General features: G+C 37.2%; 1 protein-coding gene across 1 annotated transcript in view; it reads left to right on the top strand.

Annotated features, from left to right (window-relative positions):
- The first annotated feature begins 1,795 nt into the window (after window positions 1-1,795).
- The window catches only part of JAKMIP2 (janus kinase and microtubule interacting protein 2), a 158,009-nt gene continuing 134,479 nt past the window's right edge, over window positions 1,796-25,325 (top strand). The window contains exon 1 of the mRNA XM_028119073.2: window positions 1,796-2,013. The gene's annotated coding sequence lies outside the window, so the exon portion shown is untranslated. The remainder of the gene's footprint in view (window positions 2,014-25,325) is intronic.

Below are 25,325 nucleotides of genomic sequence, written 5' to 3'. Positions count from 1 at the left end.
CCTAATTATCTTCAAGTTAGTTTTGTTAGAATAAGGCCCTGGCATCAAGAGTGATCCCATCTAGGAAAAAAAAAATCTTACATTTTAATATTAATTACTTAAGAATGAGTAACAAATAATCATAGCTACCATTTATTGAACAGTTACTATGTGCTAGACACTGTGTTAATGCTCTGCATACATCATTCCGTTCAATTCTCATGGTGACTCCATGAGGTTCTATGATTATTTCCAAAAACATCGGTTCAGGGAAGTTAATTATTGTGTGTCAAGTCATATTTATAGTAAATACTGGCACCAGAAATGGATCCCAGGCTGTCTGACTCTGAAAATTACCTTAATCCTATTTGAACTTATAAATAACCCTATAGGTTAAGAACAAAGGGTATCTCCATTCCATGGAGTAGTGGCAGAAAACTGTAATGATTGGGGGGGAGCAAATGTTAGTATTAGAAGGGTCAGAGTTTTCATTGTGGCCATATCATTAATTAGCTATATGAATTTGGGAAATTTATCTAAGTCCTTTAAGACTTAGAATATCCTCGACTGTCACATTTTAGAGAACTTTTCTTCTTTCAGGATCTCTCTGTCTTTGCCATCATCATCACCAACACATCTGTCATGTATTGTTTTCTCGCCTTGTCTGAATTTGCCATGCTATTTCCTCGAGCCCTTGAATTAAGTACAAGGTACTACTACTACTAGTAAACATTTATTTGCACGCTTACTACATGCCAAGGGCTATTAATGCATTATTTCATTTGCTCTTTACAACTACTGCATGAGACAAATACTAGTGTCATTTATAATTTATAGTTAGAACTAAAGAGAACTCACAAAGAACTCAAAACACTGCTGATTTTACTTTCTTTTTTCTACCTACCATCCTGACTACCAGCTGGCTTGGGAACTCCAAGGCATCCATGAAAATGGCGTCCATGAAAATGGCTTAGAATTTTCTGCAGGAAACTTAACACTCCAGGAGTTTGACATTCCAAAGGTTTGGAACTATCCACCAACTGTTTGGTGTTCCTGAGAACCATGTGGTTGCTCAAGAAATTTCTGTTCCCTCTGTGCCAACTTCCTTTTCCACAAGGGAGTGCCATATACCTCCAAGTCCTGTTCAGGGAGAGAACTGGAAAAACAGTGAGACCAAGTGACTCACTTGAGAAGAACAAGCAGAGGGTAGTGCTAAGGAATCAGACTCTTACTTTATTGTAAAGTCCAGCCACTTACTTTGCTTTTTAACAATCTTGAGTGACATTGAATAAAAGATACCATCAAGGACAAACATGTTTGGAGTAATTATAATCTCCCAGTACACGATATGATTTTCCCCATTTGTTATTATTTTTTTCTGATGGCAAATTTTAATAGGTTGTGTTGGAAAACCATAGTAAGTGCAACAAATAGCTAAGTTATTTTGTATGTTTCAGTCTTGATTTGGACTACATTTAAATGATTCTCTTCCTGTGTCTATACACCTTTGCCCCATTTTTAAAGACCCAGAGTCCAGGTAGGAGAGACCAAGAGCATCCCAGAGGGCAGCAGCACAAAACTCACTCCCCTCCAGCCCCTGTAGCTCATTTCACCCATCTCCCCTCCCCCTTAGTCTGGTGGCTCACCATTGGTCGTTGCCATGACAACCAGCAGCGGCCGGGACCGGCAGCCTCTACCGCAGCAGGGGTGGGGCTTTGGGGGAGGGGGCAGGAGAGGAGGAGCCAGAGGAGGTGTCCGCTGCAAGTTCCTGGCTGCTTCTGAGCTCACCCCATCCTCCGAGAGGGAGGAGGCAGGTGGTGATGCCGCTGCTCCGCCGCCTCGACTGCTGATGCTCTAGTGAGGCTGGAAGGGTGGTTCCTGTTCGCACCATCGCCAACCAGAGAGCGAGGGAACAAATTCCCAGCAGCAGCTGCCGATGTTGGGTTCGGAGGCTGCATCCGACTCGGTCACAAGGAAAATGGATTCAGTTTGCATCTTTCCCTCCTTTCAGCAGCTTCTCCGGGTCTCAGCATGGTGAGTAGGAGACTGTGGGGGCTATCTTCTTGGTTTAGCTGCCGGTTAATGGATCTGAGTGTACATTTGTGGCCAGCACTTGAACAATGACTCCCTCGGAGTAGGGGAGGAAGATGTGGAGACAGAGATGGGGATGGAGAGAGAGGAAGGTTGCCAGGAAGAGAGAAGTAAGAAAGCATCCGCTGTGTTTAAAAAAGAAAAAATGGTGTTCTGATTTTATCTTGAACTGGCTCAGAATGCAGACTGAGCCACTTGGTTCCTTTCCTTCCAAGCTTAGCAGCAGAATCAGGGGGTGGAAAAAGAGCTAACAAGAAATGGGTGTTATTGAAAGGACTGGTTTAATTTGCAGCTCTCACATACAGGGTTGGGCCTTCCTCAGAAACCCATTTGAGTGTCTCTTAAGCTTCCTGGCCTAATTATGAGGTGATTTTGCTTATTTCCTTTATCGCTAAGAAAAGGTGGCCTCAGAATTTAGCATTCTATTTCATATTCTAATGTACTCTTGTTGAGAAACCATTTGCTGGATGGAGTTTGATTTTTAGTAGGTAGATGTGATTGTGAACATACAAATGTATATCCTATGGGTATGCATATCATATATACACATGTTTCTTAGCATAAGTAGTCATTTATGAAATATATTTATATGCTTACTGTGCTCTGCAATCATATTTATGGGTTATAAATGCCCTTGCATGCTTGGAGGTAATTGCATATTTTTGAAACTGTGCTTCTGGTTTGTATTATTCATTGGCTTCATTTGGATTAATGTGAGATTTATTCTTGTTATTGTCCCTTAGTTTCATTGTGACCAATTAGGACAGATGCCTATCATTTAATCTGTATCGTAGTACTAGATGCAAATTCATAGCCTGCCTCTTTTCTTTATTTTTAATTGGTTTTGCCAGGGTGGGGGGGGTGACTTGAGAGCCCTGAATTTACAATGATGGGAAAGGGAGGTGCCTTGAGGTGTTATTTTGTGTTCAGCATCTTGCCAAGTGAATGTTGAAACAAATCAGTTTTCTCGAAATTCTGCTCCATCCCTTTCATGTTTGTGCCTTGTGTCCCAGGAAGCACACATGAGCTGGAAGGTGAGATGCATTCATTTTATCTGATAGTGCTGCTTGCTATTTGGTCTTCATTCCTTCAGTATCCAGGCACCATTTTACAGTTCTCTCAAATGTTGTATTATGGGTCACTTCTTTAGGTGGTTAAGTAGGAAAGTGGGAATGTTTTGAAAATCTAGGTGTTCCCAAGTACCTTAGCTATTTCCAAATTAGCCTGCTTATACAATGAAATGAAACAAGAGAGTGAGCCCAAAATGGGGGGCTGTTGTAGTTTACAAATGCTTACTAGGATCTGCTTGACCTTTTATTATGTCAAGGCTTTAAGGCAGCTCAGGAGACTGAAGATGCCTAAGATGAGTAGGGTACAGGACTCCATTACTACCCAGGAGAATGGATTTAATTAAATTAAAGCCAGAAAAATCCTTGCAGGTAAAAGTGTATTTATTACATTCATCATATGGACTAGTTTTATCCATCGATCTCTTCTCAAACATATCATTGTCAGTGCAAACATTTTTTATAATGTAAAGTAACATTTTTTATCTTAATCTTGCGTTTTATTTTACACACTGCCCCTTCTTCATTTTAAATTTTTACATGTATTTGAATGAAGTTTATAGTTTTAATTTCTCAGAGAATAGATGTTCTATTTGGTTTATATATAGGAAGACTTAATGGGAAGAATGGATTTAATATGCTCACGGAATATTGTATATTATATAGATTGACAACTCTGTAAAGTCATGCCTAATTATAACTAAATAAAGTAGAGCAAGGAAAGAAGTACTGGGCTTATATGTCACATAAAATTTTTATGACACACTGCATCCTAAATCTTTTAATGATTACTTTTGACTTCCAAAAATTAAAATTTCAGATATATCTATAATAAGCTTTAAAAAATAAAGACACATTTAGTTGACCCTGTTTCATGCAATGAATACAGCTATCTTGGGGCTTTGTTTTATTTCCTTTGTGTTGAGTTTTCATTGGGTTGTGGTTTTATAGGTGAAGTTGGTACAGTTTAGGCAGAGGCCAATGACTGTAGACTGTCAGCACAGAACTATCAGTAGTAGCATGTTTTACCTATGTGGTCAGACCCGGATGGGAATCTTAGACCTAGTGTTGGATCCCACAGCTTAAGACAATTTTATGGCCTTTCCTAAGGGGCCACACAAAAGTGAAGTGTGTTTAAAGGACGACAAGTTGTATTCTCTAACAAAGGATAAGGAGACTAGAATTATTTCATTAGGAGAAGAGAAAATTAAGAGATGACAATCATTTGTTTCAGAAGAGCTGGGGGTTGTTTGGAACCTAAAATATAGTCAATGCGCTTCAACTTCATTAGGAAGAATGAGGACTACAGATACAGGATGTGGAACTTCCTGATAGCAAATTTGTGTTGTCAACTGGGCAACCAGATAAAGCAGTGCATTCTTCTTTCATCAAAACCTCTGAGAGTATGACCTAGACATGCATTTATTTGGGATGGAGTAGGCTAGATTCTTTCTCAAAAACTTCTCTGGCTTTTTCCAGTGTAAATTGCCCATTTTAGAGTGTGCTTTGGTTGTTTAATATCTGGTACTTCTAGATCTATAACAGTAAGGCTCTATTTTGCAATGGGCTTCTAAGTTACAGAATTTGGATATTTTTAAAGAATTTCATTGACCATCTGCTTGGAAAATATATGTTATCTTGTCACGATGTAGGGAACTGAACACTGGCCTCTTCGTAAGAGTCCTTTTTCAGCAACTTTTGGAATGTGATGTTTAACAGCCCTATTAAAATTATTCCCTTTTGTATGGCTAATTTTGAAAACTAAAATGGGGTTGAGTGGGGTCTAGATACAAAATAATTCAAGAGCCATAAGGTGATGTCAGAAAGAACAAAGTATATGAAGGATACCTGTGAGTTGTTGTTTAAATGTATTGTTTAGCAATATTCTAATTTAATTAATTCTCAATTTCTCAAACACTGTCTTGGAAATGCCATTCTTATTGGAATATTAAATATTTTGACTGGCATTTAAACTTCAGTAAAATTTGTTTTAATTGAAGTAAAACATACATTATCTAATTCCTCACTTTGTGATAGGATGTTCCTTATTTCTTCAAGTGACCTCAGAACATATTTCAATTTCATGTACATGCTTCTACTCTCCATCAGGATGACTTAGAAAAGACAAAACCATGTTCTGCATTTCTCATAGGTTCATCAAAGGATTAGTTCTTTGTTTTCCATGATTGTAACCTAAAAGAAAACCGAATTTATCATGGAAGTTTCAACATAACTCAACATTCTGTTTTTTTCTGAAATAAATAAACCAGATTTATACTTGAGTGTTACTATGAGAGGTCAGTTATAATTCCTCCTGTTTTATACCCCAAGTATTACTCTATCAATTAAAAATGTATTTTTACACAAGAGCAATCAGTCATATAATCAAACTATTTGTAGAGCTCTTATATGACTAGAACAATTTGCATATCCTAGCAACATAGGATTTCCTTGGGGTATATAAGATATACAGATGTGAAAACAATACAGTTGTAATAAGTACCACCATTATGCCTTATTAATATAATCTTTTGTAGTTCTCAAAGTCATTTTACATTCTTTCTTTCTCATCCAATATTCCCCCAAATTCTGTCATGCCAGGAAAACTGTGTCATCATAACTATTTTAAATAAGTGGAAACAGGCTCAGAGAAGTTAGACTTGTCCAAGTTTGGGTTTGGTAAATGGTCTAATTGGACCTGGATTCCAAATCCCATGAGCCCAAATCTGCCATGTTAGAACATTTAACATATTATCTTGCTAATTAGAATTTTAAAACATCAAATATAGTAAATCTGCATTAAATGTGACTCATTTTATTTGAATTTTTATTTGAATATGTCAGGTGTCATGATTTGCTCTTTGATCGTGTTGAATTGCTAATAGACTAAATGTATGCTTAGGGTATCAACCTCTGCCCCCCACGCAAAAATGGTGCACACAAAAATTTCGGAGAAAAGTTGGGATTCTTGATATTTTGGAAAAGCACAGAAGCATTTGTCTGGGAAAAATCAGAACTTCGTTGGATTGAGGTGCCCTTATTTTACAGCTAAGTATTGTCTTTATTTTTTGTGACGTCCAGGTTAGGAGGTAACATAATTTTTTTCTGTGCTTAGGACCAAATTAAGATTCCTATAGATCCTGGACCTTGAAAAAAACTCAGCCATACCTCCTACCTATATGTCCTAAGCATCTTTTCACCTACATGTTCTTAAAATTAAAAATGATATTAAATCATTAAATAGTATACATCAGGGGGTGCCGGAAACCTCTTGGTTTGATCTCAGGTTCTGAAATTGAGCCCCTCTTCATGTTCTATGCTTACTGGGAAGTCTGCTTCTCTCCCTCTCCTTTTGCCCCTCCCCCTGCTTGTGCGGCCCATACTCACTCTCTCTGTCTAAAATAAATAAATAAATCTATAAAAATAAAAAAGTTGTACATCAGTTCAGCAACTTTCTAATATTTTCCCTAGGCAAATGCTTTTACACTTTTCTGAAATTTCAAAAAGTTTAATACTTTTCTCCAAAAATATTCTTTTTTTTTTTTTGGTGTCTTTCTTGTTTTGCTAATGCGCTAGGCACATACTCTGTGTCTGACTATTTGGCAATTCAGCACTGGCCAAAGAGCAAATTATGCCATCTGAACTATCATTCCACATTTGGGAAGTGTCCTTTAAAATTAATTAGCTTGCAGTACACATGAGATCTGTCACACTAAAGACATCCTGCTTTAAATCAATATTCACCAATACAATTAAATTTTATCTTTTAAAGGTTTTTTTTCACATTTAAAAAATACATCATTGTGAGAAACAAAAAAAAAGGTTATACAGAAATGTATAAAAAGAAAAGAAAAAATCAAAAAGGAAATCACGCATGAGCCTGCCATCAAGAAATAATTACTGTTAGCATTTTGGAAAATTTCCTTCTAGATTTTTTTTTACATGTGAATATAAACACACTCAGACATACAATTTCATTAATGGGAGCATACTCAAAGCGTTGTTTTGCAGTTCTTTTACTTTATATAAGGTGACTGTCATTCCATGTCAACGAAATATGTCTCTACTAAATTTTTAATCTCTTTTTTCCCTGATGATTCAAGATGTTTTTTTCCCCACTTGGGGGTCTTTATACTTTGTTTTAAATACTTGTCATGACACAGGTAGATCCTGCTTGGTTTACAGCAGCTGTGGGTCAAACATTATTTTCAGGAAATCTGAGCTCTGTTAGCCTGACCTGACACTACATCTCACAATGGGTATTAAATTAACCTTGGTTATCTCTTGTATGCTCATAATGAGTGAGTTTTAAGCCCAAGTCAATGAAATCTTTGTCTGAATCACAGAAAATGTCATCAAATGCATGCATAAGCACACAAACAAGCAAAAAAACAAAAATAAATTTCTTTCAGATTTTTGTCATTTTTCCTCAGTATGGTAGTGGCATCCTACAGCCTTAACCTCTGTGTCCCAGTCAAATCCTCAATGAAAGCATATTTATTTATTTTATTTATTTATTTTTATTTTATTTTTTATTTTTTTTTAGAGATAGAACGAGCACACGAGCGGAGGGGCAGAGGGAAAAGGAGAGAGAGAGAATCCCAAGCAGATGCCACACTGAGTGAGGAGCCCAAGGTGGGGCTCTGTCTCACAACCCCTCCCCAGCTCACACATCTTGGCAATCTCCCTCAAAAAAATAAAATAAAAGGCCAGTCATCTGACTCTTCCCCTTTTAATATATGAATGGTTGGAATCTCCTTATACTTTAAGGAGAGCTTTAAATATAACTCTTTGGAGAGGTTTTCTTAAGTGTATCTTCATTATTATCCTCTGCACCCTGTGGGTTTCCTTCATAGCATTTATCAAAGTTGTAATTATAGAGCTCTTTATTTTCTTACTTGATTTTCCTTACCCTTCAGTAGTTTGTAAGCTCTATGAGGGCAGAAAATGAAACCACTAATGACAAATCTCATAGCACAACATATATGCTTGATTAATGTTGGTTGACTGGATGGATGGATGGATGGATGGGTGGATGGATGGTTGGTCTCCTGAAGGACCTCTGCCCTATGGCTTTCCACTGTTAGTTCTTTGGATAGTGATTATTCATCTTTTTATTTTGGCTGTAAAAACAAAGTGGATTGTATTCATATCTGTGACATTCTCAAGATTCTAAGATTCTGATAAAGGGAAATCAAATTCTTAAAGGCAATAAATCACAACACTTTAAAAATCCCTAATTAAAACTTGTTCACTACGTGCTATGACATAAATAAGAAAAGCTGGGAACATTTCTGTGGCTCCTTTTATTCCCTTTCAAAACTAAATTGCAAGTCAGAAATAATGACACCACCGTTAAGGAAATACCTTTGGATTCACTGAATTTATTAAAGTAAATTAGTAATTTATTTATTATTAACATCAAATTACATGATCCACACTCACAGTTATTTTGCTATTCTGGGAATCCACTCTAGTAAATTCACTAATGGTAAATAAATCATCCCTTCATTTCTGTATCCAGAAATTAAGACTAAACAGAAATGGAAGTAATAATCTTACTCAAAAGATAAATTAAGGCAGCATTTTGCTTTCATGGAAGTTCAGAAACTTAAGTATGAGGTAGAAGTCTTTGTTCCCTTTCTTTGTTTAAATCTAAATCAAGGTCATTTACTGCAATGCTTGAAATTCTGGAGTCTAACTGCAGCAAAAATATACATAGAAAACCAAGTCTGACTAAGTTTAGTTGACACTATTTGGTCAGAAAACAATTCGCTGGTTATTTTCAAGAAGGAAATTTGCTGAGATCATTGGGACTCTAAAAAAGCTTTGTGAGCATGTGCTCAAGAAAAAAGGGTGATATTTTCCTCATGGCTTCTGTTCCAAACTGGAAATATGCCCCTGGAAAATGCTACCAGTATAACGACAATGGAAAATGTAAACCAAGCAAATGTTTCTTACCCACATTCCTTATCTGGTCCTTTCTTGTGCAGCATTTCATGGAGAGAGTTACCTTCCAAAAATAAGCTGAGTTCATACTCTGTGGTCATTACTGATCCATATTGTGTCCCATAAACTATTCTTAGGTCAGATATACCTACTTTAAACATATTTTCCAGAACAAAAGCCACTTTTTTTAATGCAAGGATGCTGATGAAAACAACTAGTCAGAATGCTTATTAAATGAGTACCATTCTGTACTCATGGGTGCCATTCTACCAACGAGCCATTAAAAGAATAGCAAGACAATTGACAATAATTTTTTATATGACAAACCCCAACCTGGAGGTGTACAAAAAAATCAACACTCTGAATTCTCATGAGAATTCTCAAAATTCTGCTAATTGGTACTGATAAGACAGAGAGAAGGATCTAGGTGTTTTGAAGATATTATAGATCCCAAATTTGCTTTCTTATGAATTTCCTAGCTAATTCATATTATGAAGATGCGGACTCTGGAATTACTGGGGTTTCTCCATCACCTGCTCTGCTCTGGTTACCTAGACCTAGAATTACTCCCACTCCCCTAGTTCAGTCTCTGTCGCCTACATTGTTAAGGAGGAATTTAAGTGGCAATTAAGTTAACCATAAAATGAATTTTACATTTTAGAAAATATATGATTTTGATTTCTTAAGGAAAACATTTGAATTATGATTTACTTTTATTTTTAAAACACTTCATTGAATAAAAGCATCTACAAAGTATAGAATTTATAATGTTTTGAGCCAGATGCCTAAAACATCAGCAATCATTAAAAATAAACCCTAGCTTTTAAAAAATGAAGGAACAAGGAACCCCTTACCTTAGTTAGTTTTACATAGAAGGAACATTTTAGTCACCTTGCTCTCTTCTTACCTAGACTGTGCACATTTGGGGATCCACTAGGTGCAGTGCTACACTCTGAAACCAGGAAAATAGCCTGGTATATGGGAAATTGATTCTTCCACCATTATGAGACCATTAGGTTTTTATCCCTATAGATTTAAATGAGTCCAGTCTCTAAATGCATGCTTAAACATGCTTGATTCATACCAATGCTTTTGTTTGGACAAGTTTGACTGCACATACTGTCCAATCTCTTTTAACTGTAATATATGATTTCATATTTTTCTCCTTTCACTTTATTTACATTTTTTGAAATCAGACCTAAATGGCTCTGGAAGGTAGTAAAGAGGCAAGATTAATATTGCTAGTCAGTCACTGGTCATTTGCTTACTGAACTTTCACTAATATTTGTATAGTTGGAAAACATTAACTGTCTAAATTTATTTTATGTGATCGTCTTGCTTTGAAACATCGATCTTTGGCTGTATAGTTAACTGTAATCTAAGCAGAATTGATCCATTCTTAGTTCATATGGTGCCATCACTTACCACATTCTTGATGTCCTTAAATGCTGTTTGACTAACAAAAGGATCTTTATGACAGAGAGGAGTAGATAAAATAGTGGAAAAGCATTTTGTTCGGGAGACTGTCGTTTTGCAAAGAAGCCTGAGTCAATCTGAAAAAATTTTCAGACTTGATGCTGACTCGTCTCTATTCTTTAGAATTGGGGATATCCATCATTTAAAATTTTCTTTATAATTCAAGTAAAACAGTTTATTCCAGCAATGAATGAGATAACCCTGACCCTCTTAATAACATGCATATCTGACATGCTCTGAGTAGAACAAGAATGAAAAGGAGAAAACAGAACAACTTACTTTTTCTAAGTCATCCACAAAAAGAGAAGAGCTGTATTGAGTACCTATTCTGTATCTATTAGACTGTTTTCATCCATGTCCATTTTTGCAATCCTCACAACAGAGGCATTGTTCTTCCCACTTTGCAAGAGGAAAATGAAGCTTGGATAGGTTAAATTTCTTAGCCAAAGTCATTCAGTTAGTGAGTTTGGAGTTGAGATTGAAGTAAGATCTATCTGATTTTATAGCACAGTAGTTCAAAGCTGGAGCCTGTGGACTGGTCCCAGCTCAGGGAAGTGTTTGTAAACATGTGTAAAGTGCTTGTAAACAACAATCTGTGCTTCCAGCCCAGTATTTTTAAAAACACACTTTTATCCTCAGATTATATTATTTTAACATTTTTAAAAACACCTGAGTATCTGCCTCCTCTTAGAAAGTAAGAAAATCTGGGGCACCTGGGTGGCTTAGTCGGCTAAGTGGCTGACTCTTCTTGATTTTGGCTCAGGTCATGATCTCGGGGTCCTGGGACTAAGCCCTATTTGGGGCTCCACACTCAGTGGGGAGTCTGCTTGAGGATTTCTCTCCCTCTCTCTCTGCCTCTCTCTCTATCTCTCAAATAAGTAAATAAATCTTTAAAAAAAAAGAAAATGTGGCATCACTAGGTCCACATCTCCTCATGACAAACACATCTGGAGTTGGGTAATGGGTGTTCTTCCTGGTGAGTCTTGTGCTGTATATAGTGTGTGCTTCATTGACCCCCAAGCCTCCTGCCCCTTCACTTGATTCACTTTAACTCTTTGGCACTTGAGACAGTTGGGGTCTTAACTCTTATTTAGCCCATTTTCATTTCACTACACCATGTTGTTTCCAGTAAAACATGGTTTTGTTCTTCAGGGAAACATCCAGATTTCATTAATATAGAAGCTGAAAATGTAAAAAATGACCCAGCAGATAAGCATTTGATAAAAATAAACTATCTCTGTGAACTTTAATGCTGGTTTTTGGGCAATCACAATAACACAATGATAATTTGCAACTTCAAGTGTTTCCTTTTATGCCCCAACAATTATTCAACATTTTTATAATTAGTAAGCTAAGGCATTTTTTTCACAATATGTATTTAAAACTTTTATAAGTTACAAAGAACTTTTGATACTTCAAATTCTCACAGACATACAAGTAGAGAATATGTTGTATATTATGTTACATTATTTGATATTACATTATATTATTTATAATCATCCTAAGAGTAAAGTTCAAAGTGTCTACTTGTGCTTAGTTAGCATCACCTAATGACTAATTGAAAAGTATGGAGCTCAAATCCAGATTTCTTTACTTCAGAAATTTTTTTCTGTTAAGATCCATCCCCAAACAACCAAATGATACGTCAGTCACATGAATCAGGGCCAAAGAATTATGACATGATCTGACTTGGCCTCTAAGCCCTAATTCAGGTGCTAAGTAACTTAAGGTCTTTTGGTTCTTCCTCCCAGGTTCTTCTTTTCACATATAATCCTAGGTGTGTGTGTCTTTATCTGGAAACAACTAAATAAATCAAGAGCTTTGGGCAGGGGTATGAATAAATAGTTCCCACGTGTGTATCATCATCATCATCATCACTAACACTACAAGAGCTTAAGTGAAGTTCCTCAAAATAGAGAGCATTCAGAGACTCCAATAATTAGCCCTCATCCCTGTCCAAAAGGAACTTACATTTTTATAAGGAAAAAGGGTCAAATTTAATAGAATGTTAGCACCTGTTAACACACAAGAATGTATAACTAGCCCCACCGTTGCCAGCAGAAGTCTGCTCTGTTTTTTGTGAAGTGACTACTATAGCTTCTAGCTAATAAGCCTGAACTCTGGATGCACATGCTGATGAGGATGGTTTTGAATCAATATTTAATCCTACCTTTCTCTCCCAAGGTATATATCTTTCATTTGATGAGCCAAATGTAATAATGCTCCCATTAACAAATAAAAATTATTGAGGCATATTGATCTACATTTTAGACTGAATTTGGATTTAAAAATGTCTAAAAAATTTACTTTCAGAACATATTTTGACATTAACGTCAGTGGTTACTCTGTTGTTTTTTGTTTTACTACTTTGCCTAGATGCCAAGCATTGCACTAAAGTCATCCCATACCCCGCACCAACATGCTCTCTAGAAAGTAACAGTATTCCTATTTTATACAAAATGAAACTAAGGTTTACTGAGATAAAGCAACGTAACCCTGTCTCAAGATTATCTAACTAGTGACTGATGGAAGCGGACTCTGAACCCAAGTATGCCAGATTCCCATCCCAGGTCGCTCTTAACTGTTATGCTAATTAGTTCCCTTTTGTAATGGAAATTTGTGCTCCTGAAAATTAAAGCGAAGAGAAAGGCAAATATATTTTAATGTTATTGTTGTTGTTAAATATTAATCAAGACCCAATTCTTGCTAAGTAAAGGATGGCAACACTGCAAAAATGTATATTCAAGAACAAAGTCCATATAACCAGTTTCCTCAGTGAAGAAAGAAAACAAGGGAGGGATGGAATGAATCCCAGTCCTATTATAAACCATGTAGAGATTTTGTGTTTAAGTAACTATTTGATCATGCATGAGTTGTGTGTATGTGTACAATATAGTATGGGATTCTCTTTTTAAAGCAAAATTTTAAATAGGCATTAAATGTATTTTAATAAAAGAAAATTACCTACTTTTCTTTCCTCCTTTTTTCAAGTAATAAAGGAGCAAGAAAACATTTTGTGCTGTGTTTTCCACAGTTCTGTAAACTATGAACATTTTCTTTTCCTCTAAAGAGATTCAGAGAGCAGTTTTACAGGAATTTATCTCTGGAAATAAAATCCCCAAGTGCAAAATAGACTGAGCAGCACAAATCTCAGAACTTAATGCTATGAACAATACAGTTTCTGTGCTTTTATAGTTCATGGTGCTAAAATTCATGCAACTGAAGACTTTTTTGTTTCAATTTTTGCTTATAGTAAATAGCAGGAGTTTTGACAAGAATAGGTTTGGATGACAAAACACTGAAACCTTGATTTATTTGTCTCTGTATAGATCCAGTATATGACAAAGTAACTGTGACCTATCCCAGCTGTGGAATACAATGAGGCCCTTCAAACAGTATGTTGGAGAAAAAGGATTAGTAACATAGGACAATATGTAAGATATGTCTTTTAAGTTAAAAGCTCAAAAATCAAAAGAGGGAATTTGATCCCAATTTTATGAAAAGAGAAAAAAATATGCAAACACATATATGTTTTTTAAAAGACTAAAATAGTGTACATCAAAATATTAACAAGAATGAATTCTGGGTGGTGACTTTATGAAAAATTTCTTCATTGAGTTTTTTATGATTTCCAAATTTACTAAAATGTATTTTACTTATTTAATTAGCAAAATGTGAATTTTTTAAATGACAGATTTTGTCATCAAAATCGGTAAAACATCCATAAACCCAAATATTTAACTATCTGAAGTGACTCTGCAGGGCTTCTGGAACATGGAAAATTTGCTCTCTCTGCGTCACAGGTTCCAAACTGGTGTCCACATACAACAACAATGTTCTGGTGAGCCGCAGAGAGAAGGGAATGGCTAAGAGAACGGGATGCAGGCTCTCTACACAAAATACCCACTGCGTGTCCTCCTCCAAAAGTTTTGAGAACAAGATCGTGTCACAAAATAGTTTGAAAACTCAGTGATATAATTGATAAAGTTGATATTCTATGTGCCAAATATCTAATTTCTTTAAGAGCTAAATTTTTCAATTTTCACTTGGATATTCATCATCTTATTGTCATAGCCTTGAGTGGTTTTAGTTCACAGTAGTTTATTAGACTCAGTATTAATAGGACAGAACTCCAAGCTTAACTCCATGTGATTCAGTCATAATTCATTTTTATTGGAAACCTTGAATAAGGATTATTATAGCATTCTTTTTTTAAAGATTTATTTATTTATTTATTTTAGGGAGAGAGAGAGAGTAAGTGAGAATGTGAGCTGGGTGAGGGGCAGAAGGAGAGAGAGAATCCTCAAACAGACTACCCCCTGAGTGCGTAGCCCGACGCTGGGCTCCATCCCAGGACCCTGAGATCATGATCTGAGCCGAAATCAAGAGTGGGACGGTCAACCGACTGAGCTACCTTGGTGCCCCTAGATTTTGTATTTTAATATTATGTGAGCAAACCTATCTCAGTGATGAATCTTAAGGTAACTCAAATATCTTGTTTCTTATGTGAATTACTAAGTAATGGTTACCTATTTTTCTTCATGACATCATCTGGTAAACCTGTTCAATTAAAAACTAGGGATATATTTGAATATTTTGAATTAAAATGGAACTTGAATATTTTCTTCAAACTGAATGCAAATGAGTGTTCTTTAGATTTGTGATCAGGTTTTTAATACAAAGAAATATTTAAATTTAAAAATAATTCTAATACCTATGATGTATTCTCTCAGTTAGGTGTATATGTGGAGGAGTAGAGAGTGGGAAATCTACAAAGATGAGTACGACTCATTCTTAAAAGTATATAGTAAAGCAGTAAGCACTTAGACACTAAAATCATGCCAAGAGACACAGCGACTTTATCAGAATATAAGAACATTTGCAAATTGGGTATCAAACATGTGAACATCTAACCAAGAAAACTTGGTTAAGAACATCAGTCAAGGAGCACAAATGAAGAAAGACAACAAATTCATGAAGATTGAGTGTATGGACCTGGAAGTGTGGGAGGGTCATCGTACTCTGCCTTTTCCTTGAAGTTAAAAAAGAATGTTACAGCGACAGGGAATCAAGCCACTACTGGCCTTTATCAGAGAGTAATGCAGAGTGTGGATTTTCAAAATGAAGCAAAACAAAACCACATAAACCAGGCACTTTGCAGCAAATATTTTCTTGCTGGACTCAGTATTCCAGCATACCTGGAGCTTTTTCACTTGGGATGTATCAGGAAAGAGACCATAAGACAAGTATAGAATGACTGTTAAATCCTGAAGAGAAAATTATGAATGGCTTTCTAAAGTTTTTTTTTTTCCTGTTTGAACCCTTCCTGGCAGTCAATCTAATGGGGCGATGTGCACAGTAAGTATTGGGAAACATGTTAGATACACTGATTCCAGTTACAGTCAAGGGGCTCTTTTCATTATTATCTTTTTCTGTATTTAATGCATAAAAACCATCCCAGAAAATGAGGAAAAATATAAATCCAGAGGGGAAAGGTCATTGAGTATTTGATGAGAGTATTGATTCTGATTCGCCTGCCTTCACATTGGTGTTTTCCCTTTTTTGAGCTGTGATTATTGCTACTCCAACCTCTGTATTAAATAATCTGTAAATTTTCTCCTTTTCTGTGTGTAGTCAAATGCCACTCAGGCAGAAACCTATAAAACCCTAGCAAATCTCTTAAACTCCTTATTTCCCTGTAAGTAAAAGGAAAGTCATGGGCTAGATTACATGACTATTCTAGCTGGAAACCTAAAGGTTTAGGAGTCTGTGACTGCCCATCATGTTTTCTTTCAGTCCTGTGTCATAATGAATGCTTCCCAAGATAATATAGCAGTATTGGCTTTTGATCATTCTCCTCCTTCAGTGTGTGTGTGTGTGTGTGTGTGTGTGTGTGTGTGTGTGTGTGTGAGAGAGAGAGAGAGAGAGAGAGAGAGAGAGAGAGAGAGATGTTGACATTCAACTCAGGAAACAACTCATTAAATCCAAGCCATACAGCTTAAAAGACATATAATTTGGTATGCTGCCGGACTAATTAGTCAGTCCAGGGCATAAAGGCACTGTGTTTACTTTTTCTTGATTTCAACCCAGATGCTTCATCCAATAATTGCCAATATTCAAGCACAAGGTAAATGATTGATTGACAGAGATGTTATTGAGAGGGTTTCTAGCTTATTTAAAGGGTTATATTTGATTATATTTAAGGTCTCTTTCCATTCGACATTATGAATGTGTGGTAAATAGACCCCTCAGGCAGGAACATTCTCTGGTGCGTAAAATATTTGCTCTCACACATTTGGAAAGTCACTTTCTAGATTTTTCTTTTTAGAGACCATGTTGGAAGCCCAGTTGGCTTTTGTGTGGTATTTATTTTTTATCTTTATTTATTTATTTGTTTGTTTGTTTTTTGTGGGCAGCAAAGCAAGGTTTATTGTACGATAGCAGAGTGTTAATACAAAGCTCCCAAGGAGGGAGGGGACCCAAGAGGGTTGCCCAACATTTGTGTGATATTTTAATCAAGGTATAAATAGAGCTGTACTTGAAAGAAAAAATCAAATGAAAGGATACAGGATTATCTCTTTTATTCCCTTCCATTTTTCAGGACATGTTTTGCTGTTGTAAAAAAATTAGAGAATCCCTTGACTTGACAAAGATTCTTTTCCCACAGTTTTGTATGCGAGTATTGTTTAAGTATTTTTTTAGGATGAACCGTTGTGCCGCTGTGAAAGCACAAACCTGGGATTCAGAAATCCCAAGTCTAATCTCTGCTTAGCTAACAACTAGCTGGGTGATGTGAACAGGTATCCTGTCCATTAGCGATTTTGGTTTTTCCAATTGTAAAAAGAGAGAGAAAGGATATCACCTCCTTTTTTTTTTCCTGTTGCTCCCCTTGAAAGGAGAAAAAATAAGTAAGGAATAGAAGGGTTTTCTTAATTCCTTTGCATTCAGGTGTGTCAGTGTATTTGCAGACTGAAGGAATCTTCTTCTGAATTTGGAAGTCCTTCTATTTGCCCTTTTATTTGCCTCTAGTAGTGATTACAGTTATTTATGGACCCGACTTATTTCCCCCACTAGCCTACAATTTTCTTGAGGGCAGTAGGGGAGGAGACAGAGTGAGAAAAGAAGGGGGACACAGAATCCTAAGGCGTAAATCAGAATTCAGGAAGGGGTGACGGAATTGCAGATGGCATGAAAACACAGCTTAACCTTTGAGTTTGTAATATCTGACTACAAAACGTAAAACTGCCTTCACTGGCTGGAATATAGTGAAGGTCTGGTGAATGAACATTGCAGATGGCGTGTGTTATCAACGTTTTAAACATTACAGATTAAACAATTTTTTTAATTACATGGAAAGATGTCTAGAGTACGTTTAGTAAAAATGTAGACCTAACAGCACTGTGTCTGTTAAAAATGTGTTCATATGAGCATGGAGAAAAAAGTCCTGCAGGAAATAGAAGAATATAAAAAGTGTTAAGTGATAGAAATATAGGTGAATTTAATTTTTATTTTTAATTTTCTGTTGATCAAGTCTTCCTAAGATTTTCCCAATGAACACTTATTACTTGGTTAATAAGAAAGGAGGCAAACCAAAAAGACTTTTTGAAGTTGCCTTTACCTGAACACTTTTGGTAAGTTCCTGATGGACATTAGGTAGGTGAAAAGGAGAACTCATATTCTTTCATATTAGGGTGAATGATTTCATTGTTACTATTTTTAAAATGTGAATTAAAATAATTATCAACTGGGGTACCTGGGTGGCTCAGTCGATTAAGTGACCAACTCTAGGTTTCTGCTGAAGTCATGATGTTAGGATTGTGAGATTGAGCCCCAAGTAGGGCTGTGGTGTGCTTAGCTCTGAGTCGGCTTGAGATTCTCTGCCTCTCCCTCTATCTCTGCCCCTCCCTCCTACCCCTGCTCTTGCGCAAGCGCGCGCTCTCTCTAGGATAAATAAATAAAATCTTAAAAAAAATAACTGTCAACCATAAATAAATGCAGGGAATGAAAACCCTAGGAATTAGACGAGCCAAATGACCAACAGGAGGGTCCTGTCAGTATTAAAGTGGAGTGATACTGAAGGAACAGCCCCAAGAGCATGTCAAGCAAAGCAAAGTGATTATGTCATCACCAACAATTAAAAAAAAGAGTTTTCTTGATGTTCTTTGTACTAATAGTTATGCAAATTATTATTGGGGTCATTTCTTTTTTTGAAAATATGACCAATTGGTTTATATTCACAGATCGTTTCCTTAATTTAAAAAATGAATTCTGATAAACCATTACTGTCATCTATTAGTATTTATTCAGTACATATTCATACTGTGATTCTTCTTAGTCATTCTGCTTCTTTTTTAAATGTATCCACTATGAGCATTGCTCTTTCCATAAATTATAGATCAGTTGCTTAGTTTCATTTGTCATTTTTGCTTAATTTTATTCAACTTCTCTACCATTTATTTGTGTCTTTGCTTCCACATCACATCCTCCATCCCTCCCACCCCCTTTCAATGTCCTCTTTCCTCACTTTGCTTCTGTGACTTATCCTAGACATCCAGTGTGTAAGATCCAATAATTAGGCCAGTCTTTCACCAGCAGTGTAATCAGGAGCACTCAGATCTCCCCTTGTCTAAATTCCTATCCTATCTGTGATCACTACCACACTGTTTAGCACATAATTGTTCTCCTTTGTTTCAGATGTTCTCATTTTGTCTCCGTGTCTAAATTGAAAGGCTGTTGAAGAATTTACAGTCCTCCTCCTCTTGTCAGAAGTGGGGGGAAACCTCTGTTTTATGAGTGAATCCTGTATGGCATATACCTGTATGGCATCCTGGGTGTTTTGCATGTTTTATCATTAGTGCCTGATAACTACTCTATGAAGTGGGTATTAATATCCTCCTATGTTATGGGATGAGAGTGAACCTGAGAGAGGTTGACTTTGCTGAGGCCACACAGCTGGTTACAGCTGTCTGCCTCTGGATCTCTAAACATTTTGCATTCCACCATATTGTCTGATGGATAACAAGTCACTTTATGGGATAGATCACTTATAATTTTATTTAATTTTCTACTTTTCCATACTCTTGCTTTGTTTGACATAAGTGAGGGAAAATGTAATGATAGAAACCTTAAATATAGTCAGCTTTCGGTTATTTGCTTTTAAATAGCCTTCCTTCTTCCTGCCAAATTTTTCTTTCCCTCTTCCATGATATTTTTTCCACTCACCAAAACTACATTCAACCTAAAATGCCCAATTCATTAACTGTTCCTCTAGCCCAGGAACCATGTTAAAGACATGGTTACATGGATAAGCTCTCTCTATTCCCTGCATGTAAGAATGACCTTCTCTCTAGTTCATTTTGAGATTCCTTTCTGCCTCTAAATTAAAAATATTCTCCAAGCTGTGGAGACATCAGGCTCCAGAGACAAAAGGCAGTGAAGAGGAAGAAGTGATTCCAAACTTACTTCCTGCAGTGCCTCTCAGAAGCCTGTGGTAACCTGACCCCAGCAGGAGACAGCAGAACCAGAGTATTTATGGAGAGAATGCTGAGTAGGAAAGGGCTCCCCTTCAACTGTGTTAGCTTAGCAGGAAGCTAGACAAGACAGCCTCGGAGCCCATCCCAAATTAACCAGCACTTTCCCCCACCTCTTCTGCCCCGCTGTGTTCCTCTTTTTCAGTGAGATAAACTGGGTTTCCTCTTCCCATTAATGCAATGTGAAGAACTGAAAGGGAGTAATTTAAAGCAAGCAACAAAGATACTAAAGGGAGCTGTCCGAATGCATCAATCCAGGCTATTCTGTCTCTGTTTTCACGAAGTTCTCCTTCACTTCCCAGAATTCAGATGGAATTGCAGGAGCAAACAAATGGCTGCCAGTAATAGTCTGTGGTCACTTGCCTCTTGTCACAGGCAGTCAAGACATGGTAGAGCTAAGATTTAGTTCAGGGCTAGAGATTTTTACACACATATATTACTCTTTAAAATGGTTGTGTTTTCATCCTGATACTCTACTGGCAAGAGTTTTCGGGGGAACACATTTCTAGAAGACAACTTGGCAATTAATATCAAAAGCCTTAAATGACATACCCTTTGACCTAGCAATTATGCTATTAAGATCACTTTATCATTTGTCATCAGCATGACTTATACTACCAAAAAATTGGATACAACCTGGTATGGACTGGATTGTGTTTGCCTCATATCCATATGTTGAAGCCTTAACCCCTAATGTGACATATTTGGAGTTAAGCCCATTAGGGAGGTACTTAGAATTAAAGTCATTAGAGTGGGACCCTAATCCAATATGAGTGGTGTCTTATTAGAAGAAGGGACAAAGAGGAAAGGCCATGTGAGGACACAGTCAGAAGGTGAGGATTCTGGCATCAAAGTGCCTTGGTTTGAGTCTTAGCTCTCTGAATTAGCTGTGTGGCTCTAGATAAGTTACTTAACCTCTCTGTGCCTCAGAGTCCTCATATGTGAAATGGGAATGATGCTACCTACATAATCAATCTTATTTGGGGAGTTAAACATGTTAATATTTATAAAATTCTAATAACAGTACTGGTGCATAACAAGACCGTATAGGCATTTATTAACTCTAAGAAGAATTAATACAGTGGCTGGTGTACAGTGTTTACCATCAAGAGCACCACACTGTCAACATATAGTGGTCCAGGTGTTTTGTATATATTGGAAACAACTGTATATTTGTCAGTTCTTTTCTTGCTGTATAACTGGTAAGAACGCCTTGATTTAGGAGCTTTTTTGAGAACCTCTTACATGAATTTTTTTTAAGATTTTATTTATTTAGTTGAGAGAGAGCGTACATGAGAGAGAGCAGGAGCAGGAGGAGGGGCACGGAGAGGGAGAAGCAGGCTCCCCCCCTGAGCAGGGAGCCTGAGGTGGGGCTCAATCCCAGGACCCTGGGACCATGACCTGAGCTGAAGGCAGATGCTTAACCGACTGACCCACCCAGGTGCTCTGAGAACCTCTTACTTTATAAAATTCTGTTTACTATAAATACAGATACTAAGGGACACTAGAAGAAGATTCTCCCTAGTGCCCTTATTTAACTCTTTAATTACTCCTATTTCCTTCCCGCCTGCCTAATACTTACACGAGGTCATAGTTCTACCATATGTATGGGCCTTCTACCTTTCACAGTCGAAGGGTGCCGGTACCTGTGGAGGCCAGAGTGGAGCTCCTCTCCCCTTCTCAAGGTCTTGGCTCCTGCAGTTGTGTTCTCTTTTTCTTGAATCATCCATTTCTTCCTCTCAACTGTACTACTCACATCAGCATACAATACGCTCTTGCATCTCTTTTGACTTCAACATCTCCCTTAATCACTGCCTCATTTATATTCTGCCCTTCCCAGCAATACCTGTTGAGAAAGCTGTTTCTCAAGGCTGCCTACACCTACTCATTGCACACCTTCTCCTTAACCAGCTCTAGAGGGGCTTCCAATCCCATCACTCCCCTGGGACTGCATTTAAATTCCAGTGACCACTGAGATGCCAAATTCTAGTCATTTAGTCCTTTTCTTATCCTGACCTTTTTATATCGCGATGTCTCAGGTAGAGCTTTTGACCTCTCCGATTAGATTCTCCAGTCCCTTAATGGATTTTCCCTTTGTGGTTTCTATTACTACACACTCGCTGATTCTTTCTCCCGTTTCCCTGGCTCCCTCTGTTCTTGCAGCTGGTCCCTTTTCTACTTCTCACCTCTAAATATTGGAGTTCAGGCTCCATCCCAGATCTCCTCCAGCTGTCTAGCTACATTCCCCCAGGTCGCTTCACAAATTCTCATCTGGAGGATGACAACACCATTTCCGGGCCTACTTCCTGGAAGTCCAGATTCAGTCACCTATTTAACATCTCCACTAATGTGTTTACTAGTTTTTCGTATTTAACAGGGACAAAGTAGAACTCTTGACTTAAGTGCATGTCACTCTGAGGACAAACTCATCCTTCCCCACCCTCCGTTGCAGTAAATGGCATTAATATGCTCTCAATTTCTAAAGCCAGTTTATGGAGCTGCTTTTGGTTTCTTTCTTTCTCTGACACCACGCATCCAATCTATTAACATTTGTACAATTTTACCTCCAAACATTCTCTAAATTGGCTTAGTTTTCCATCTCTATTTCTTCCTAGTTGAAGCCACCAGCTTCCTACTGGAACCACCTCGCTAACCCACTAGTGGGATTGCCTGCCTCTCTCCCCTCCTCACAGAAAGCAGAGCAATCTTTTTAAACATAAACCAGATCACAATTTTCACTTTAGAGTCATCGAATAAAGACAACCTCCTTGTCAAAGTTTATATAGTCCTAACAAATTGACCTCACACACCTCTTAATTGTCAAATTCTACTAGTCTTTTACTCATGCGCTCCCCTTTCTGTTTCTTTTTTTTTTTTTAAAGATTTTATTTATTTATTTGAGAGAGAGAGAATGAGAGCTAGAGAGCATGAGAGGGAAGAGGGTCAGAGGGAGAAGCAGACTCCCTGCTCAGCAGGGAGCCCGATGTGGGACTCGATACTGGGACTCCGGGATCATGACCTGAGCCAAAGGCAGTCGCTTAACCAACTGAGCCACCCAGGCGCCCTCCCCTTTCTGTTTCTTAGACACGCTCTTGGAATGCTCTTCTCTCTTAATTTAAGGAGGGGTTAAAAATATATGCTGGATGAATGCCCTAGACTAGGGTTCACAGAAACATTTCCTCATGTGACTGTATGGTCTACAAAACTATCTTAAAAATGAATCATTAATTTCACTGATATACTATCTCACCCAGGCAACCCCGAATAACATTTTAATAGGTAAATTTGTCCTTAGAAGTTAAGTAACACATGATATAGCTTATGCATGAGTTAAAAAAAAATGGCTTATATTTTGAAAAGAAAAACAAGTTAATCACTATTAGTATTTGATACATTCCAGAAAAGAAAAAGACAAAGCAGATCTTGTGGGTTATGGGTTGATAAGTATATATAAACTTTTACATTAATTGATATATATAAATCAGATATATTTACGTCAAAGTCATGTCTATTTTATAAAAAATCATGAGAATGCATTTCAGAATGGTATGGATGGATACTGAGCCTCACAGTAAGGTCATTATCATCCCAGGATTTTTAAAAATTGCTACCAGCATAAACTAATATATGTTGAATTCTTACTACTTGGTAAACACTTTGCTAAGTGTCCACATGCCTTATTTCATTTCATTATGACAGTTGCCCTGGAAGGTAGATATTATAGATGTTATTATTATTATTACTCATGTCATAAAAAAGGAAACTGGGCCTAGAGAGTACATAACTAGATTACAGAACTAGACCCAGGTTAAGTGGCAAGGGCTGGATTCATACCATGGGTATGTTGTCATATCTGACACCAGAGCCACTGGGGTACTATACCTGACTTGGTTGACTTCAGTAGTTCTCTTGTCTTGTGAAAGCTATAATTTTTCAAAGGTCTTCTTCAGATTTTTATGAAGATCTAAGAATGAGTTTAATCTTGTAGGTAGAGAGAGTAAGATGTCTCACTAATGCCACATCACAGTCTCTGCTCTGCTTTCAAAATCAGGAACTAAGGCAATGACTTCATTTATGAAGACTTTCCCTACCCTGACTAGTCCACTGCACTAGAGAAGAGATTTGTGTATAATTGGTATTCTTCATCCCAGTGGCTACTTCTGTCCCTTATCCCTTAGGTTCTTCATTTTTGGTAGTAATATTTTCTATGAATGGAATGGATCTTACCTGGGTGTAATCACTTTACACAGCATATAAGCCGACCTTGACCCAGCACTGTGCCCCCTCTTTCCTTCATGCCTCCAAGTACCGATAAATAAATTAGCTTTTTTCATGGTCAGCAGTTGTAATTCACAGAAACTCTCTTCTTTTTCTCTATAAAAACCAGTTTCCTTAATCAAAAAGAATAAATTAGAGCATTTATGTCAAATTCTGCTAGTCTCTTCCTCATGTTCATTGAACATAGATAGCATAAATTAGGGATGAGACTAAGTATTTACGGAGTACGTACTATAAATGTGACAGTCTCTAGCACAGTTTGCTGAACACATGAAGCACTGTCATTATTCTTTCTTGTCTTCCTTGTTCTGCTTCCCTCCCCTGTGCATTTCTGGTGTTTTGTTCACTGTTGCTCACCTATTAACAGATGGCAAAATCTAGAAGTAGCAGCCGTCACATGGGAAGGGTAGAGCACTCATTGTTTATGTTGACAAGTCCTATTGCAGGACAAATGTGTGCAGCCCTGGGCTTCTTTGGAGACTTTAGATGACAGCAGGTGCCTGTCCACCCTCCTTGTCTCCTCTCCGTCTCTATTCTCCCTTTACCTGTCCCCAGCCTCCATTCAGGGGCGAAGAGTTTCCACAAGCAGCTGCCTTAAAGAGATTTATTAGGTCTTGTTTGCAAAGCTTTTTCAAATCCTCAAACAAAAAGAAAAATAAATACAACATATCATGTTGGACAAGTTTTTTTGTTTCATGTTTTATAACCATGAGAACTTTTCATGAACAGAGCCTTTCTGAATAGCTCAGAAAGTAAAGTATGCAGTAATTCTAAAGCTAAGTGGTTAGAATGTTCTAATCTCTGCACGTACCAGGGTAAGGGGTGAGGGCAAGAGCCTCCCTGTTGTTTTTTATTGACCTTTACTGACAAATGGTTTCTCCTGTAAAGACAACACAAATGCAAATTGTCTTTGATAGAATTCTTCTATAACATGCTTTAAAAAGTAATTCTTTCA

Source organism: Eumetopias jubatus, unplaced genomic scaffold (assembly GCF_037043125.1).
Source record: "Eumetopias jubatus isolate StellerSeaLion01/CBP00866 unplaced genomic scaffold, mEumJub1_p1.0 scaffold_5, whole genome shotgun sequence".
Taxonomy (NCBI): domain Eukaryota; kingdom Metazoa; phylum Chordata; class Mammalia; order Carnivora; family Otariidae; genus Eumetopias; species Eumetopias jubatus.
This window is presented reverse-complemented; position numbering and strand designations above follow the sequence as displayed.